Source organism: Monodelphis domestica, chromosome 2 (assembly GCF_027887165.1).
Source record: "Monodelphis domestica isolate mMonDom1 chromosome 2, mMonDom1.pri, whole genome shotgun sequence".
NCBI classification, from domain to species: Eukaryota; Metazoa; Chordata; class Mammalia; order Didelphimorphia; family Didelphidae; genus Monodelphis; species Monodelphis domestica.
This window is the reverse complement of record NC_077228.1, coordinates 452,291,553-452,310,367: the sequence shown is the minus strand read 5'-3', so window position 1 is coordinate 452,310,367 and position 18,815 is coordinate 452,291,553. Positions and strand designations below refer to the sequence as shown.

At 36.6% G+C, this 18,815-nt stretch overlaps 1 long non-coding RNA gene across 1 annotated transcript in view; it reads left to right on the top strand.

Annotated features, from left to right (window-relative positions):
- The first annotated feature begins 5,887 nt into the window (after positions 1-5,887).
- Positions 5,888-18,815, top strand: part of LOC103092325 (uncharacterized) — a 36,415-nt gene continuing 23,487 nt past the window's right edge. The window contains exon 1 of the long non-coding RNA XR_008916721.1: positions 5,888-6,114. This is a non-coding gene — a long non-coding RNA (uncharacterized LOC103092325). The remainder of the gene's footprint in view (positions 6,115-18,815) is intronic.

Sequence of the window (18,815 nt, the reverse complement as noted above, 5' to 3'; positions counted from 1 at the left end):
TTTGCCTCTCCATGTACCCTTACTAATTATTATTTTCATTGCACCGTGATCTGAGAAGGTTGCGTTTATTATTTCTGTTCTTTTGCACTTGTTTTGCAATGTTTTTATGCCCTAGTACATGGTCAATCCTTGTGAATGTACCATGTGCTGCTGAAAAGAAGGTGTATTCCTTTTTGTCCCTATTTATTTTTCTCCACATATCTACTAACTCTAATTTTTCTAAGATTTCATTCACTTCTCTTCTTCTCTTACCTCTTTCTTCTTCTTTTTCTCCTCCTCCTCCTCCTTCTCCTTTCTTTCTTTCTTTCTTTCTTTCTTTCTTTCTTTCTTTCTTTCTTTCTTTCTTTCTTTCTTTCTTTCTTTCTTTCTTTCTTTCTTTCTTTCTTTCTTTCTTTCTTTCTTTCTTTCTTTCTTTCTTTCTTTCTTTCTTTCTTTCTTTCTTTCTTTCTTCCCTTTTTTTTTTTGGTTTGATTTACCTAGTTCTGATAGAGGAAGGTTCAGGTCTCCTAGTGGTATAGTTTTTCTATCTATTGCATCCTTGAGCTCCACTAGTTTCTCCTTTAGAAATTTGGATGCTATGTCATTTGGTGCATACATGTTGAGTACTGATATTTCGTTATTGTCTATACTGCCTTTTATCAGGATGTAATTACCTTCCCTATCTCTTTTGACTAGATCTATTTTTACTTTGGCTTTGTCAGATAGCATGATTGTGACTCCTGCCTTCTTTTTCTCAGTTGATGCCCAATAGATTTGGCTCCATCCTCTTACTTCTACCCTATGTATGCATATATAATTTCTTCATACACCTTCTTTTCTTATTGGTCAGAAGTCTTCTCCTATTTGTATGATATAGAAGGTGTCAGTATCCTTGTATGTAAAATGAAGAGGCTGTACCAGATGATCTCTAAGGTCCTCTCTAGGTTTAAATACTATGAAACTGTTCATTAATCAACACTTTTGGCATGGTTATTGAAATAGTTAATTATCCACCAGGTCATTAACACCTTAAACCACCCTATCACTTTAAATTATCTTACTGCTAAAACCTTGAACTCTGAAAGTCCCCTCTCTGACTTCAATCTTCTCTCCTCCTTCTACCTTTCCCATTCCTTTACTCCTTCCATATCTATTCTTCACTTTCTTTATGACTTTTGATTTGTTCCTATTCTTCTTGCCCATAAATTCCTTTCTGGCCTCACTTTCCTCCCTACCTACTTGATGCTAGATACTTTAAGAACAATATTTAGATTAAATTTAACTTTGCTATCCTCTGCACCTTGGTGCTTAACGAATGTTGAATTGAATTCATGTGGGTACTATTTGACTGCTCATGATTCAGGGATCCATTCTTATTATAAATGAACAGGTCTAGGAGATTCTAGAGTTTGGTAGGATCACTTCAAAAATTGATATTCTCTCAAAGTCTTTGAGATTTACGGGATTCTATGTGGTGTCTTGACGGTTTCTATGTTTATTTGGTGTGTATTATAGTGTGGGGAAGAGAGCTGACTTTGATAGACTGGGATTGTGTAATATCACCAATTAGCTGTATGCCCTTTATTAGGTCAGAGGTGCAAGAGAGCCATTTTGTGAGATGCTTCTTACATATATTTTCAAAGCTGTGACCTATTTGGAACTCCATGAATTCTTATCCTCCCTGGATTAGTTAATGATAAATGACTCTCACTCCCATATTTCAGATTCCTCTGTAGGCACAGAGAGACTTATCCTTAATTCCTCATTTAACCAAGATATTGCCAAATCTTGTCATAGATCAAAGAACAATGGGTCATAGATTTAGAGCTGGAAGAGAACTTAGAGGTCATTAAATAGAAGTCCCTAAGCTTCTTTCACTACTTCTATACAGCTAAAAGCTATTTAAGCCTGACTGACTAAAATGACTGTCAATTGATAATCTGGTGGTGGTGGTGGTGGGACACATTAAGTGGGGATTTAAAAAAATAAAATTAAGAAATCACCCCTGACTCTTCGGGGATATCTCTGGAGTCCTGAAGATAGGGTGTAGCCAGCCAAGATCTAGGTAGCTATCTGTTTTATGAGCATAAAAGTTGGGAGGAAGATACCTCAGAGTTTACATGGGCTATATTTATTTTTACTCTAAATTTATTTAATACTAATAGTATTAGTTTTACTCTGAGGGCAGTTCTATGTTATATTCAAATTTTAAGCAAGGTCCCCACATAAAGTTAAATTAAGTTTTTAAAAGTGTGATTGGGTAATGATTTTTATACCTTTCAGATTATCTTCCATTTATTCTGTTATTATCTTATATGGACTTAGTTATCTACATGTTGTCCTCTCCATTAGAATTAAAAATTTTTTTTCTTTTAAACCCTTGCCTTCTTTCTTAAAATCAATACTAAGTATCACTACCAAAGGAGAAGAATGGTAACGGTTAGGCAATGGGGGTTAATTGACTTGCCCAGGGTCACACAGCTAGGAAGTGTCTGAGGACAGATTTGAACATACGTCCAGTTTCTAGGATACTGAGCCACCCAGCTTCCCCCAGAATGCATTCTTCTTGTGGGCAGAGACTTCCCCACCCCATTCTTTCTATTGCTAGAGTTTAACATAGTATCTGACACATAAATACTTTAAAAAAACTTACTTTTTTTTTTTTTTAAGAATAGATATTATGTATGAGTTCCAGGGAAGAAGAATGGTAAAGGTTAGGTAACTGGAGTCAAATGACTTGCCCCAGCTCATATAATTGAGACCAGGTTTGAACCCAGGATCTCCCATCTCTATGCCTACTACCTAGCTGCCCCCTACATAATAAGTTTTTAATAAATACTTGCATCTGACCCATTAACTATCCCCTAAATGCTTTCTATATCTCTTTTATTTATACGACATGCTTAAATGTATATGTGGGGACATGAACTTCAGTATTTAGCCCCCAGCAAGTTAATCATTTGTTAAGGCTTTCCTGCTCTTAAGTAGTCAATCTGCCATTTCATTTCTGAAAATAAGCACTGACATTTAGAGGGGCATGAGCACTGATAAAAACTCCACTGACCTATGAAAAATCCCTATGGTGGAATCGTAACTCAGCAGCCAAGAACAGCTTGATGCTGAAGTAGAGATCAGGGGAAGCAGCAGCCGGACTCCAGTGGTTGCAGACATCACTCAATTAGCTGGAGGTCCCAGTTGGAGACAAAGTAGAAGCAGTGAGTGCCTCTTTCCTGCTGTCTGTACTCATTCCTGTCCCAGTTTGGGATTGCTCAGTTATTGCAGAAATATATGAGATGATGCTCCCTGCAAGGAAAATCCCTGCCTGGAAATGATCTGCATTCTTCTCTTTGCATCCAGGACATGGAAGCAAGAGCACTCCAAGGGAGCCAGCTAGCAACTCTGTAGTCTATCAGCCATCCAGCCTGAGTCTTGACTGGCCTCTGATAAGAAGAAGAGACAAGTTCAGACTCCTGATGGTAGCTTCCCACTGAGCTGGTGTACATCTACTCCCCACTTGATTCCAGGTAGGAAGACAGATGAGCTCTCTCTCATGAACTCAGAGTTACCATATGCTTCCCCAAACCAGACAAATTGAGGGATGATCAGAACGGTGCTGCATCTCTCTCCGACTGCCTTTATTACAACAGGAAGAATATTGGGCAATCAGCAGTTCTAGATTGTTCCTGAACTCTTCACTCATCATCAGAGACACATGGAGACCTTTCCTTATGACTGGATTTGAGTCTTGCTTTTGTCCTTTGGTTTGGTTGCAAGAAATTGCATTCAAGCATGCTTATGGGCATTGCTTCAGTTTTATTCATGCCTTTTGACATTCTGTGTAATAGGTATAGGCTGAGTACCTGTTGTTAAAAACAATAAACAAATCCTGTCTTCCTTGAAGCCAGGTAAGGTCAAAAACCTCAACTCTTTCATTCTTAATTTATGATCTTCATCTGCCTTATTTTGTCCCCATCTTTTTTTATTTTTTTTGTAACCTCATATAGGTCATACTAAATGAGAAGTAGTCGATATGATTTTGTGTCTTATTCCTCCTCCTGTACAGGAATTCTTAACTTGATGCCTGAATTTATTTTAAAAAAATATTCTATATATAGGTACAGCACAGTGGCCTCTATTTTTATTTGAATTTGATGCTACCGACTATTCCTGAAATCCCCCATTTACAGATAAGAATAATGGCAAAAAAAGATTATGTGACTCTTGAAAAGTCATACAGTGAGTAAGTGATATGATGAGTAATAAAATGCAAGACTTGAAACTGATTGATTCTCAGTCCATTCATTCAATATCCAATATGACATACAATGCATTCCCCACTACAACATAGGTTGGTCGCCTCAAAGGTACTTCCTCTTCACTTTCACCTCCACCTGGCTTAGACAGGATATTTTGGCCTATTTTTTAAAAGTTTTGTCACAAAGAAAGGTTTGATCTATTGGTGGAGGTGGTAGGAAATATCAATAAAGTACATTTTAAAATTTTACTGAACAATCACATATGCTAGTCAAACCCATTTACCTAGGAAACATATTCTTTCTAGGGAGATGTCTATTATCAACCCATAAAACAGTTATGTTCAATATTGTTACAAGATAGCATCATACAGGAGCCAAATATTATTAAACCAACCTATCAGAAACAGTAAGCAAGTATAATGGCTCACGGATGCTATGGAATTCTACTATTTATAATGGTAATTCTGAACCTGACACGACATTTTCTTAGGAAGTAGATGGAGCGATGGAGACTGCTAAATGCTACAAACACTTTTCTGCTTAAAAACGGCATGAGTCTGCTTTAAGTGGAGAATTCAAAAAGGATGGGGTGGAAAATTTCTTCCTGTCATTGGTTCTTGAGTATCCACCATGATATTCTTTCACTGGTAAAGAAATTTGGTGAAAATAATAATAATAATAGTAATAATATATATTTCTAATTTTGAATAATTTGGGATTTTAATCATTTATGCATCCTCCAATTGATGGGTACTCCCTTAATTTCCCTGTCTCCCCCAATGCTGGAGATTGTCCTCTGGGATTACCTCCCATTTACATTGTATATATGTCATATGTACATGTTTGCATGATGTTCTCTTTAGAATGTGAGCTCCTATGTGTTGTGTGAATTAAATATCTAGGGGACTCTAGTTCCAGAAAGACTCATCTTATAGATAGATGACATTGAACCATGTATTTTCATTTGCCAGCATGTCAGTAGAGTTCCTGACCAGTGGCAAACAATATATGTGATATGTCTGCAAAAGGTAGGGACTGAAGTAAAACCCCAGCCAATTAGAAAATCTGAGTAGGAGCAATTAAAGTAGGTTTAAACAGCCAGTGAGTGAAACATGAGGTTCTCTGCCATTTTTCCTTTCTTTTTTGAAAAATTTTATTTAATTAATTAATTTAGAATATTTTTCTATGATTGCAAGATTCATATTCTTTCCTTCCCCTCTTCCCACCCCCATCCCAAAGTCAATGTGCAATTCCACTAGGTTTTACATGTGTCATTGATCAAGACCCATTTCCATATTATTGATAATAATTGTTCCAGGGTGATCGTTTAAAGGCTATATTCCCAAGTCATATCCCTTTCAACCCATGTGATCAAGCAGTTGTTTTTCTTCTATGTTTCTGCTCCCACAGTTCTTTCTCTGGATGTGGATAGTGTTTTTTCTCTTAAGTCCCTCAGAATTGTCCTGGATCATTGCATTACTGCTAGTAGAGAAGTCCTTTACATTAGATTGTACCATAATGTCTCTGTGTATAAGGTTCTCCTGGTTCAGCTTTTTTCACTCTGCATCAATTCCTGGAGGTCATTCCAGTTCACACGGAATTCCTCCAGTTCATTATTCCTTTGAGCACAATAGTGTTCCATCACCAACAGATACCACAATTTGTTCAGTCATTCCCTCTGCCATGGCACCTCTGCCATTTTTTCTTAATGGGACCAACTCTCCTCTGTCTCTGCCAAACAGTCCCACTCTTATCTGACCTCACAATATTTCCCACTGGGGCCAAAGAGAAGCTGAAGCACTTATCTGGGGAACAAGCTCTAAAAGGCAGGCACTTGGAGAAAGGACCTCTTGGAGTAGAAGCCATCATTGCCAAACAGGTAACTTCGGATCAAAGAGATGTGGTACAGTTTGGAGACCTTATACTTAGACTGCTCATCCTTTTTCTCTTTCACTTTTACTAATAAATACTAATTTTTTACTAATAAATAATAATTTAAAATATAGTTTCCAAGATTATTTATGATCATAATAGTGTGAGTTTGAAGAATGACTATTTTTTTCCCTTTCCTTGTATCCTCAGATCTTAGCACAGTACCTAGCATATAGGAAGCACTTAAAAAATGACTGGTTGGTTGAATATTTTACAGGTCCCAATTGGGAAGTTAGAGAATGGAATTAATTTCCTCCTCTGCTACTAGTGCCTTCCATTTCAAGGTTTCCAAGACATATTTGTTAAACACTTACTATGTACCAGGGATTGTGCTAAGTACTGGGGATATAAAGACAGAAATGGCAGGCCCTGACATTAAAGAGTTTCCATTTTAATAGGGGAGAAAACATCTACAATATCTAGATATGCCTACGTATTTAGACACATACACAGTAACTACAAGTTAACTTTGAATGGGGTTCTTGATTGACTTAATGAGCATTTATTAACAAATTGTATTATAAAGCAGCAGCCATCAAAGTAATCTGGTAGTAGCTAAGAAATAGAGTAGTGGATTAATATGTAATCGTAAACTAGCCTAGGAATTGCTCTGGTTATAAATAGACAAAAATAAAATAATCCCTACCTACATTTTCTTGGGAAGGACACCAGCAACTGGGTAGAGGTGATGGGAATCACGATTGGCTTCCACTAGAAGGAGGCACATCATCTGAATTTGTCAGGAAGCTAGGGATTCCATGTGGCAGAGGTATGGGGGACAGCCTCTATTACACAGAGAAGACAGAAAGCAGACCAGTTTAACATGAATACATAGTTTATGAGAGAGTAATGTACAATAATTCTGGAAAGGTCATCTGGAGCCAGACTGTAAGGAGCTTTAAAAGCCAAAGAAAGAACTTTGTATTTTATTTTAGAGTCAAAATGGAGTCCTTGGAACATATTGAGCAAGTAAATGATATGAGAAGAGGAATAAGAGCTATAAGGAAGATGTTTTGGAGAAGCAAGAGTTTGGAAGGCAGGGAATTCAGTGAGAAGGCTTTGCAACGGTCCACCCAAGAGGTAATGGAACTTAAACTAGGGTCAGAGTGACATGACTTGAAAGAAAGTATATTTGTGGAGGTAGATTCTTTAAGTGTTTGTGACTAATTGGGCACAAGAAGTAAAGAAGGGGAAAAAGTTAAAGATGACTCTATGATTGAAAATCTGGGTGTCTAGAAGAATTCCTTGATAGAAATAGTAAAATTAGAAAGAAGAAACAGTTGGGGAAGAGGTGATGGGGAAGTAATAAGTTCTAATTTAGAAATGTTGAATTGGCATGCCTGTAGACTATCCAGTTGGAGAGGGTCAAAAGGTGGCTGGTGATGGGGCAGTGGAATTTAGGAGAGAGACAAGTCCATTCCTCCAATTACATGTAGATTTTGAAGTCACCTGCATAGAAATAATTGAATTTGGAGGAGTTGATTAGATGACTCAGAGAGAGATGAGAAGAGGGACCAAGACAGAGCCCTGGGACACATCCATTTCTGGGATGCTATACAAAGATGATGATTTTGCAAAGGGGACTGAAAAAAGGGGTGAAATAAGAAAGAGCAAAAATAGAAGAGAACACCATTATGAAAACCTTCAGAAAAGAGAATATCCCAAAGGATGTGGTGATCAAAAGAGTCAACTGTGACAGAGAGGTCAGCAATGTTAAGGACTGAGAAAAAGCTATTAGATATAAACATTTAAATATCATTGGCAACTTTGGAGAGAGTAGTTTTAGTTGAGTGATGAGGCCAGGGGTTGAGAAATGAAGGTGAGGTGAAAAAATTGAGACATCAAGGACATGAAACCTTTTCTAGGAATTGTCTGTGAAAGGGAAGTCAGATATGAGATAGTAGCTTGAAGGAATGGTATGACCAAAGTTTCTGAAGTTTCTGAGATCTAGGTACATTATTGCAAACCCTAATAACAATTTCCCTTTGGAATTCTCAGCATTTGAGATGAGAGATTGAGAATTACTATACCATTATACAACAGTTTCAGTATAGTGGCTTCATAAAAGACTTAACTGATTCCTTAGTTAAGGTACCAAACCACAGGCGCTCCTGTGGTAGTAAATAGTCATGTTTGAGTTTTGTAATTGTTTTCATTTACATGGCATCTGTCAATATCAGGGAGAGAATCCATTGTCATCAGTATGTTTATATAGCTAGGTGTTGCTTTAGTTTATCAACATCCCTGCCTAGAGGCCCCTGAAAGTCTTGACAGGATAAATTTAGGAAAATTATACAAATAAGCCAACGTGCCCTGACATATTTCCAGAAAGAGAAATGAGAGAGAATCCACAGCCAAGAAAACCGCAAAACCCTTCTTTCAAATAGTCAATGTGCCCAAACAAGCATCTATCAAACATAAAAAAGAAAACGAGACAGATTACATCTAACAACAAATGTTACAATTCTACAAAATTGTCTCTTTATTGATCTGTGGACATTCTTGGACTCTTACTTCTACTATAATACTTTAAATTACTTCTTCAAAAAGAGCCAATATAATGGCTGCACTTTCTTCAATAAAATCCTGATTCACACAGGCTCTCTCAAACCTCCCTGTTGTCCTAAACCACAACACAAAAGTCTTAAACCTGACTGTCATGGGATTTTTCTTCCATTTTGTGGGAATTATAACATGATAGGAATAATATTATTTCATTCTAGGCTCTAGTGTTTACCAAACCTTGCATTTATGGCAACATAGGGTGTTACCAATTATCTCAAGGGTTTTTGCAAAATGGCAATTGCCTAAAATTCAAAATATTCATTGATTTAGTGAGTATCTGGGCTAAAACTTTTACAAAGGACTAAGAAAATAGTGGAAAATTCAAGGATACAGTTTTATAGGGTTGTTCTGTTTCTGAAAATGGGCTGAACACCTACCCAAAGAATAGGATCAGTGATAGGAGGTTGGAAGGACAAGAAGTGTGGAAATGGGGATATTGAACACCTGAATTGGAAGTCACTTGGTGGATCTGGGAGGTAATTGTGGGAGGATTGGAAGTAAGATAGAGAGAGAGGTAATGAAGGAAATAGCAAAGAGGATATTGCAATGAGAAGAAAGAAAACTAAGTTTCTAAAGGGTATGCATCAATTGAGGAAAGACTGAATACATTTTGATACAGAATATAGTGAAATATTATTGGGCCATAAGAAACGACATGAACTTATTTAACAGAATTATGGGTAGTATAAAAAATTCTGAATAAAGTATACAGAGCCAGGAGATCAAAATATTCAAGGTTAACAACATTGTATAGAAAAACAACTTCAAAAGACAAGAACTTATTACAAGGCAATGACCAACAATGTCTCCAGAAGACCTATGATACAGTATGTTGACCAATTAAATAAAATTAACTAAACACTAAACACCTACAATATGCCTAGCAAGGTGCTAAGCTCTGGATGAAGAGATGATGGACTCAAAGTTCAGAAAGACAAACATTTTTGGGCATAGTCACTATGTGGGCTCATTTTGCTTGACTATGCTTATTCATTTTAAGAATTTTCTCTTTCTCTTGGTTTTTGTTGGGAGAAGGTAGTGGATGGGGTGTTCAGGAAGGAATAGTCCCTCTGGTGTGAGAGCTTAACAAACCCTTTTTAGGATGCTTTTTTCCTTTGATTTGTGCCTTTTACCTCCATGTAACTATAGCATGCAGAGGCCAGATCCCAGTAAAATCATAAAACTAGTTGAGGGCAACCAAAAAACCCTCAAACCTATCAATGAAGACTTCCCTTCAGAATGGGAGAATGAGAACAATTTGTTCCAATGGCCATGAAGATGTCTGAAGTAGGAGCTATGGAACCCTTAAAGCTTGGTTGGACTCCAAAGACACCAAGGTCATCCATAGCATCCCAGGCCATCACCAATTGTCTTGACTTTTGCCTTGACACTCAACTTCTATGACTCTGGAAGAGAGGATGAGGCTGAATATTTTGCAGAACTTTGTCTCACTTAAATCCAATTCACAAGCAAGTTAAGTCTTCGTCCATATCCAAACATTGTGATGTGTCATTTGTCCTCTGTGAGTTCAAAGGATAAACAACAATTGAGAGAGGAGTTTGGAGGGGATGGTGGTTTAGCAATATTGATGCAAAAAAAAAAAAGAGGATCATTGAAATATTTTTTTAAAATACAGAAGAAAACAGACAGAAGTTCAGAAAGAAGCACAGAAAAGTAGGACAGTTTTGAAAGTAATATGTGGGTTTTATGATATATATATACTTTAAAGCAAAGTGTGAAATGGAGATTCATAGTATCATATGCAATCATTTTTTGTGTTCTGCTGCACACATGGAAGTGTTTGTTGGCTTAAGAATTAAAAAAAAATTTTTTTTAAAGAAAACAGTCTGTTATAAATCCTAAAAAGGTCAGGAACCACTAGCGAAAGCTAGGAACTGAATATATGAATATGTAGATACTTTGGTAAAAAGATACCAGACTTTTGAAGCTAAAATGAATCATTGTACAAATTCCATACCCAAAAGAAAATTTTGCCAACACTGAAAGTGTTAGAGATGAGGAAAGTCATATTTAACCTATATCAATGTATGGTATTCAGTTTTGGCTCAAAGAAGACTACAACTTGGCAGTCATAAGCATTATTACCTAACCCTTTGTTAAATACAGCTGCCTCACTCCTACCCTATGACATTATGACAAGACATTTCTTTTCCTAAATTTGGACTTAATTGTTTTTCCCTGATTTTAGCAACATGGAAGATAATTGAAGGCAATTGTTATTTTCCCTCTGCTTTTTTAGGCTAAATGTCCCAAGTTCTCCTTGACACTATCTAATTTATCAGTGGCCTCCTCAAAATATGAAACCTAGGAATGTCCACAGTCTTCCAGATTTTGTCTGACCTGTACAAGATAGAAGTTTCTCCCTTCTTAGTTCTAAACATTATACTGTTGTTTTAAAAAATTTTATTTATTCATTTATTTTTTAAAACACTTACCTTTTGTCCTAGAATCAGTACTGTGTATTGGTTCCAAGGCAGAAGAGTGGTAAGGGCTAGGCAATGAGGGTCAAGTGACTTGTCCAGGGTCATACAGCAAGGAAATATCTGAGGCTAGATTTGAACCTAGAATCTCCCATCTCTAAGTCTGACTCTCAGTCCATTGAGCTACCCAGCTGCCGCACATTATACTGTTCTTAATGCATTTACTTTTGTGGAAGCCTATCACTTTGATTCCTCTTGAGCTTGTAGTCCACCAAAGTCCTCAGACCTTTTTTTCAGACAAATTATTGTCTATCAATTTTTCCTCCAACTTTACCTATGTCTTCTTCCTTTGCTAGTTTCGGATAATTAGGTGATCTTTTCCCTTGGCAAAGCTAATTCATTGTGCCTTGTCTCCTTGACCCTATCACTTCCTGATTTCTCTGAAAGATTATGTCATTAATCCTATTCTTTCTTTCTAAACTTCAGTTTCCCAGTGGAATTGCACATCAGCTACAGGAAGGGGTAGGGGGAGGGGAGAGAAAGAACATGAATCTTGTAACCATGGAAAAATATCAAATAAAATTTTCCAAATTTAAAAAGAAAATAAAACACCCCTCCAAAAAAACAAAAATAAAAATAAACTTCAGTTTCTCCTTCAATTTTCTTTCTTATTCCCTTCCATGTAGTCTTGCTGTATACTTAAGCCATTATCCTAAATTTCTCTTTACCTTCACTGCTGAGCTGGTAGTCACCTTCACTTGATTCCTCTATTTTTTCATTATGTCCCTTCTCTTGCAGTTGGTTTTCTAACCTTACCAATTTACTGTAACTGCTATCTTAAAGATTGTCAATGATTTCTTGGTGATTAAGTCCAATGTCTACCTCTTTGGCTTTATACTCCTTGATTTTTTATTTTTATTTTTTAAAATTTATTTATTTAATGTTTTTAAATTGAAATTTTTATTTAATTAATTTAGAATATTTTTCCATGGTTACATGATTCATGTTCTTTCCTTCCCCTTTCCTCCCTCCTCCTGTAGCTGATGCACAATTCCACTGGGTTTTCCATATATCATTGATCCTTGATTTTTTTTTAAATGGCTTTTACCTTGTGATCTCTTTGACACTCTTCTCCTTGGGCTCTCTTTTTATCTCTTTGATTCTTCTTTGTCTGTTTCCTTTGCTGGATCAACATCCATTTCCTGCTCCCCAAATAGGATTGTTTCCCAAGGTTTTATCCTTGTCCTTATCCTTATCCTGCTCTCTGTCTATGGTACTGATCCCATCTATATCCAGGGATTCAATTAGCTACACAGATGACACAAATCTAAATTACCTCTAATTCTTCAATTGGATTCTAGGTCCTATGTCTACCTTGGGTTATATCTTTGTACATTCCATATCATCCCATCACCACCTTTTTTGTTGTTCAGTTGTTTTTTCAGTTGTGTCTGACTTTTTGTGACCCTATTTGGGGATTTCTTGGCAAAGATACTGTAGTGGTTTGCTGTTTCCTTCTCTAGTTCACTTTACAGATAAGGAAATGGAGGTAAACAAGGTTAAATGACTTGCCCAAGGTCATACAATTAGTAAATGTCTGAGGACAGCTTTGAACTCAGGAAGGTGAGTCTTCCTGATTCCAGACCTGGAACCCTATTCTCAGAGCCACCTAGATGCCCCATTACCACCAACCTTGTAGTATATTTATCTGTGTACATGCCATATCACCCTCATAGAATAATGACTTATACATAGATAATAATTAAGTTTAATAATTCTGAATTAAGAAATAATAAAATAATTAAGAATTCAGAATAAAATAATTATTCTGAATTAATAAATAATAAAATTAATAAAAAACTGAATGAATAATAATTCAGTTTAACTAAATTTCAGCTTTACTCAACATCTGCTATTTAGAATTCAGTGTGAAGACCAAAAAAAAATGGCATAACCTGAGCATATGTTGTTACTAGAAATAGCAGGAGGACCTTGTGAGATCATTAGTGCCCCAAGCCTCTTAGGGTCAAGACATATTCCAATGACTCATCAGGGCATAGAGATGACCCTGGATTCTTGAAGGCTCTGTCAGTGGAATGGTTTTGAGTATGGCCCTGGCCTGTTATTGTTTGTTGTAATTTAGTCAGAGAGACTGAAAGGTAGAATGGGTAGAAAGTTGGCCTCACAGTGAGAATGACCTGGGTTCAATTCCTACTTCTGACACATGTAAATAATTTATTCTATTAGAGCTCTAGGCAGTTCTTTAAGACTATAATTTGCAGAGAAGGTGCTAACCTACATTTATAAAGGGAGTTTCCTTATCTGGAAATTCCTTATAACATTTCAAGTCTGCCCCTCCTGGAGAAGTAAGGCATCTTTTGAAATATTAAAAGGATTTTAAAGTATGTTGTCTTGCAAAGAATGCTATCCACCTCCAGAGAGAGAATTGATGGAGTCTGAATGCAGATCAAAGTATACATTTTCTGTTTTATTTTCTTTCTGTGTGTTTTGAGGATTTGGTTTTAGAAGAATATTCTCTCAACATTATTAATATGGAAATGTATTTTGTGGGATCATACATGAAAAACTCACATCAAATTGCTTAGTTCCTTAGGGAGGGGGGAAGGAAGGAAAGGGAGGGAGACAATTTGGATCTTGTGATTTTGGAATACATAAAAGTTGTTATTATATATAATTGGGAAAATAAAACATTAAAAATATATATTGTTGGGGGCACCTGGGTGATTAATTGCCCTGAGAGCTGACTTGGAGACGGGAGGTCCTGGATTCAAGTGTGACCTCAGACACTTCCACTGTGTAACCCTGGGCAAGTCACTTAATCCCCATTGCCTAGCCCTTACCACTCTTCTGCCTTAGAACCAGTAATATCCAGGGGATGGCCATCAGGTTGGTGAAAGTTCTAAAGAGATTCCTTATTTATATTAGCTGAAGAAGAGAAGACTAAAGAGAGAATGATAACTGTTAATTTTTTTTTGAAAGGTTGTTATGTGGAAGAGGAATAAGATTAGTTGTTTGGCTCCAGAGAGCAGAGCTAGAAATGAAAACTGGAAGACCTAGAGGTGGCAAAAAGGTAAAGAATTGTTCTAAATAAAAAAGGAATTCATTCTTCTCCTTATCTATGATCCTAGAAATCTTCAAACAAAGACTGGACAATCACTTGCCACATATGTTGTAGAGGGAATTCTTATTCAAGACTGGATTGTCTTGGCTTTCCCTTCTAACCCCATGTTTTTATGATTCTGAAGATATAAGGAGGTAAGGAATAATGAGGTGAGATGTGGAAGGATCATGATAGAGGATCTCAATTTTTTTTAAAGAAAAAAGAAAGGGAAGTAACCTGCCAAGAAAGGAGGATTAGAGAGCCTATTAAAATACTTTAAAAAATTTATTCAATCAATAAACTCATATTCTCTTTGCCTCCCACCATTTCCCCTCCACTAGAAAAGAAAAAGAAGAGAAACAATTCTTTTAACAAATGGGCATACTCATTAAAAACAATTTTCTGAGTTGACTATATTTAAAAATATCTGCCTCATTCTGCATATGTAGTTCATTACCACTGTCAGGAGGTGGATAGCATTCTTTATCATTGACCCTTGGTAGAGTTCTTAACACTTTCAAAATTGTTTGTTTTCTTACAATGTTGTTATTGGAGTATAAATCGTTGTCCTGGTTCTTCTCACTTCCCTCAGAGTCAATTCATAGGAGTCTTCCCAGATTTCTCTGAAACCGTCTACTTTTGTTATTCCTTATAGCACAATAATATTCCATTACATATATCACATTATACATACCATTCACATACCACAATTTGTTCAGACATTCCTTGATTTATGGGTACTCTCTTAGTTTCCAGTTCTTTGGCATTACAAAAAGAACTGCTATAGATATAGGTCCTTTTCCTCCTTGGTTTCTTTAGGGTATTGGCCAAGTAGTGGTACCAATGCATAACGTACAATTTAGTAACTTTCGGGGAATTGTTACAGAATATGCCACAGATGTGGCATAAAGAGACAAAAAAGGAAAACTACAAATGTTAAAGGAACTGTGGGGAAAATAGGAATATATGATGAACACTATTGGTAGATCTGTGAATGGTTATAAACATTCTGGAAAACAATTTGCAATTATACATGAAAAGTTATTAAATAGTACAAAATTATTAAATAGTACATTTGATCCAGTGATTCCATGATTAGATCTATATCTAAAAGAGATCAAAGAAAGAGAAAAGGACAAATAGCATAGGTAATGGGGGACTTTGTTTTGCTTGATTATTTATTGCAGGGAACTTGTTTTTTCCTTTTTCTGCTCCCCTTCCCACAATGCCTCGGGAAGTAGAAAAGAGACAAAACAATAAAATAAATATAAATAAATATTTATTTACAAAATTTATTTATATATTTATTTATATAAATTTACTTAAAAATAAATAAAAAAGAAAAAGAAAATGAAATAAAAAATATAACATTAAATAGCAACAAATAGACAACACAGTGGTACTGTACTGTTAAGGTTAAAGCACAATCTTCCTTTCTTTCAATGAACAGTTTTGTGGATCATCAGTTATAGTTACTCCTTAGTGTTATTTTGCTTAATTATTTTCAGGAAGCATGGGCTATAGGGAATTTAGGAAGGGGAAAAAGGTTTATACAAAGGGGAAAAACACTCTTAAATAAATGAGTTTATTAACAAAGAAAGGGATGATGGGGAAGGAAAAGGGGAAAGGTTTGCATCTATTTGCCCCAAGATATTTAACCCACTAGAGTTAATTTCCTAAGCTTAACCTGTATGACTAACTCAACTAAAGATCTCTAAGGATAAATCCAACAGGGAACCCAGAATCTTGCACACAGAGTTCTTGGTGGTCAGGTAACAGGAATCTAGCTGTTGAGTCCTCAGATGTTCTGGGAAAGAGAGAGAAAGGCTCCTCCAAAATCACTCTGTCCACCAGAATGTATGGGGGATCTTCTCAAGCCTTTTGATCTTATTCTAAGGCATGCGACTTACAAGATGAGGTTGTCCAGGGAGAGTCCAGATCCACATCCTTCAGGCTTGACCTTCTATTCCCAGACAGACAGTTAGAAACCTGTCCCTTCAACAGCTTAGAGCTCTGACCCAGGCAGCTCTGGGAGAATTCTGAAGCTTGAGGGCTGTCAATCAATTCTGTGCAGCTTCTTTGCACTTTGTAACTTCCCTCACTACACATGCTATGGATATTTATTTTGTCTTCTGTGGTAAACTAAAGTTTATCAATAAAGCAAAATATACTTTCAAAAAATACAAATCCAAACAACAAATATGGCACAAGCATTTTGAGGAGAGAGAAAAGATTTGGAACATCCAAAGATACATAATTTTAATTACGGAACCAAGGCAGAAGTCAGTGAATCTTTCTGTACCCAATTCATACAGAACTAACCGTGCCTGCAGAAAACAAATATTTCAAGAGGGAATAGAATATTGTACATAGTTCCCTGCAGTGTGTTAACAACTGAATAGTATATTCCCCTCAAGACATCTGATTTGTGTGTGGTGAAGGGGGGTTTTGTGAGCCACATTGTTCAATAAGACAGCTGAGATATTCTACCCTCACAGTTTATAGTGTCTACTCTTTGGATTAAAGGGGTTTTGGTGGACTGCAAGGTCAACATGAATCAACAGCATGAAATGGCAGCCAAAAAGTTAATACAATTGGTAAAATTGCATTGTTTTGGGAGCAATAAGAAAAATGATTACCCATATAGCCAGATGCCACCACTGGTGGCTGGGGAGTACACAAAAACAATGCTTGTTGTATGGAACCGAAATGAATGCTCTTATGTGGTACAAATCCATGTATTTGCTATGCACTATACTTTTCACATTTTGCTGTGTGTTACTATGCTAATGTATATATGTATATATATTTGTGCATGTATTATATTCACATAGCCAAAGCATGAAGTCTTGTTGTGGAATACTATGTATTTAATGAGGGAGGATTGAGCTCTTATGTATTCAATATTCTAATATTTGTTTATTATTTATGATCTATTTATAATGCCAGGAAGAGAATAGATGTATTCTGACCATGGCAGAGAAGACTCTCACATTTTGGGGGAGAGAAGCTATATCTTCTTTATGTAGCCAAAAATTGCCTGTTGACTTCAACTTGTTTTCTACTTGGGTCTCAGGGTCCTTAGTATGTTCAATAGCGTATACCCAAAACATTCAGAATGTGGATCTCCCTGAGGGTAGTAAGATGTAGCTTGAGTCTTCCTGATACCTGTTCCAACCACCATCTCGAGCAGTTTGATCTCTCAAAGTCTTCCCCTTGATCAGAGTGAACCATGTCAACGAAGCTGCATGCAAAGAATATTTCTCCCTTAACAATTTAACGACTCTGGTTTCTTGAACCAGATTGGCTATAGTATTTCAGGTTGGCAGGAGCCAGCTTGACACTTTTCAAGACCCAAGTCAGGTCCATATTTTCTGTCCATATTTGAAACTGAACTCTATATACCTGGTCTCAGAACTTATCAGTGATAGCATTGACTTGACTTCTCTCACTCCTATTTCTCCAATTTCTCCCCTTTCATTCTCTTCTAAACCTTCTGAAAACTGGTTTCCACTTCTGTCATTCAATTGTTGAAACTCTCTCCAAAGTTACCAAAATCTCTTAAAGTGGCCAAATCTTTCCTAAAACCTCATCCTTCTTGATATGTGCAGTCTTTGACACTGTTGATCACCCTCTCCTCCTCGATAATCTCTGCTCCCTGGATTTTCATGACATTGCTCTTTCTTGGTTCTGTTCCTACTTGTCTGCATGCTTTTTCCAGTCCCCTTTGCTGGATCTTTATTCAGGCTGTGCCTACTGTGTATTCTCCCTCTATATTATCTCCTGTGAGTTGAATCTCTCTGCAGATAATTTATACTTCAATATATGAAAGTCCTGGTCTTTCTTCTGAGCTATGGCCCCTCAAAAAGTGTCTTTTGGTACTTCAAACTGGGTATCCTATAGTGATCTCAAATTCAACATATTCAAAATAGAATTCCTCTCTTTCCCCAAACCATGTCCTCTTCCTGATTCTCTTCTTATTAAAAGGCACCAGCATCCTCCCCTGGATAACCTTGATTCTTTACTGGCCCTCACATATCTAATCGATTGCCCAATGGTGTTTCTACCTCCACCATATTTCTTGTATATGTCTCTTTGTCTCTTATTAACACGAATATTCTCTTAGTCTATGCCTTCATCACCTTTCACTTGGAATATTGCAAAAGCCTTCTGGTTGGTTTCCTTGATCATTCCCCAACCACTTCTCTGAGTTGCTCATGTGATTTTGTATTCTGACCATGTTACTCCCTTACTTAGTAAACCCCAGTGATTCTCTGTTGCTTCCTCATTGTTTTCTGTAGACATTCAAAGCTTTTCATAATATGGTCCCTTCCTGCTTTCCAGTCTTATGTAAGCTTTACTTCTCTCCACTGCTGCAATTCAGCTCCATTCTTACTTGATATTCCTTGATATGCCACAGGAATCTGGTTCCATTTCCATGACTTTCCATTGGCTGTTCTTTACCTCTTTACCTTTCCTTTGTTTCAGCTCCTCTCTTACTTGATATTCCTTGATATGCCA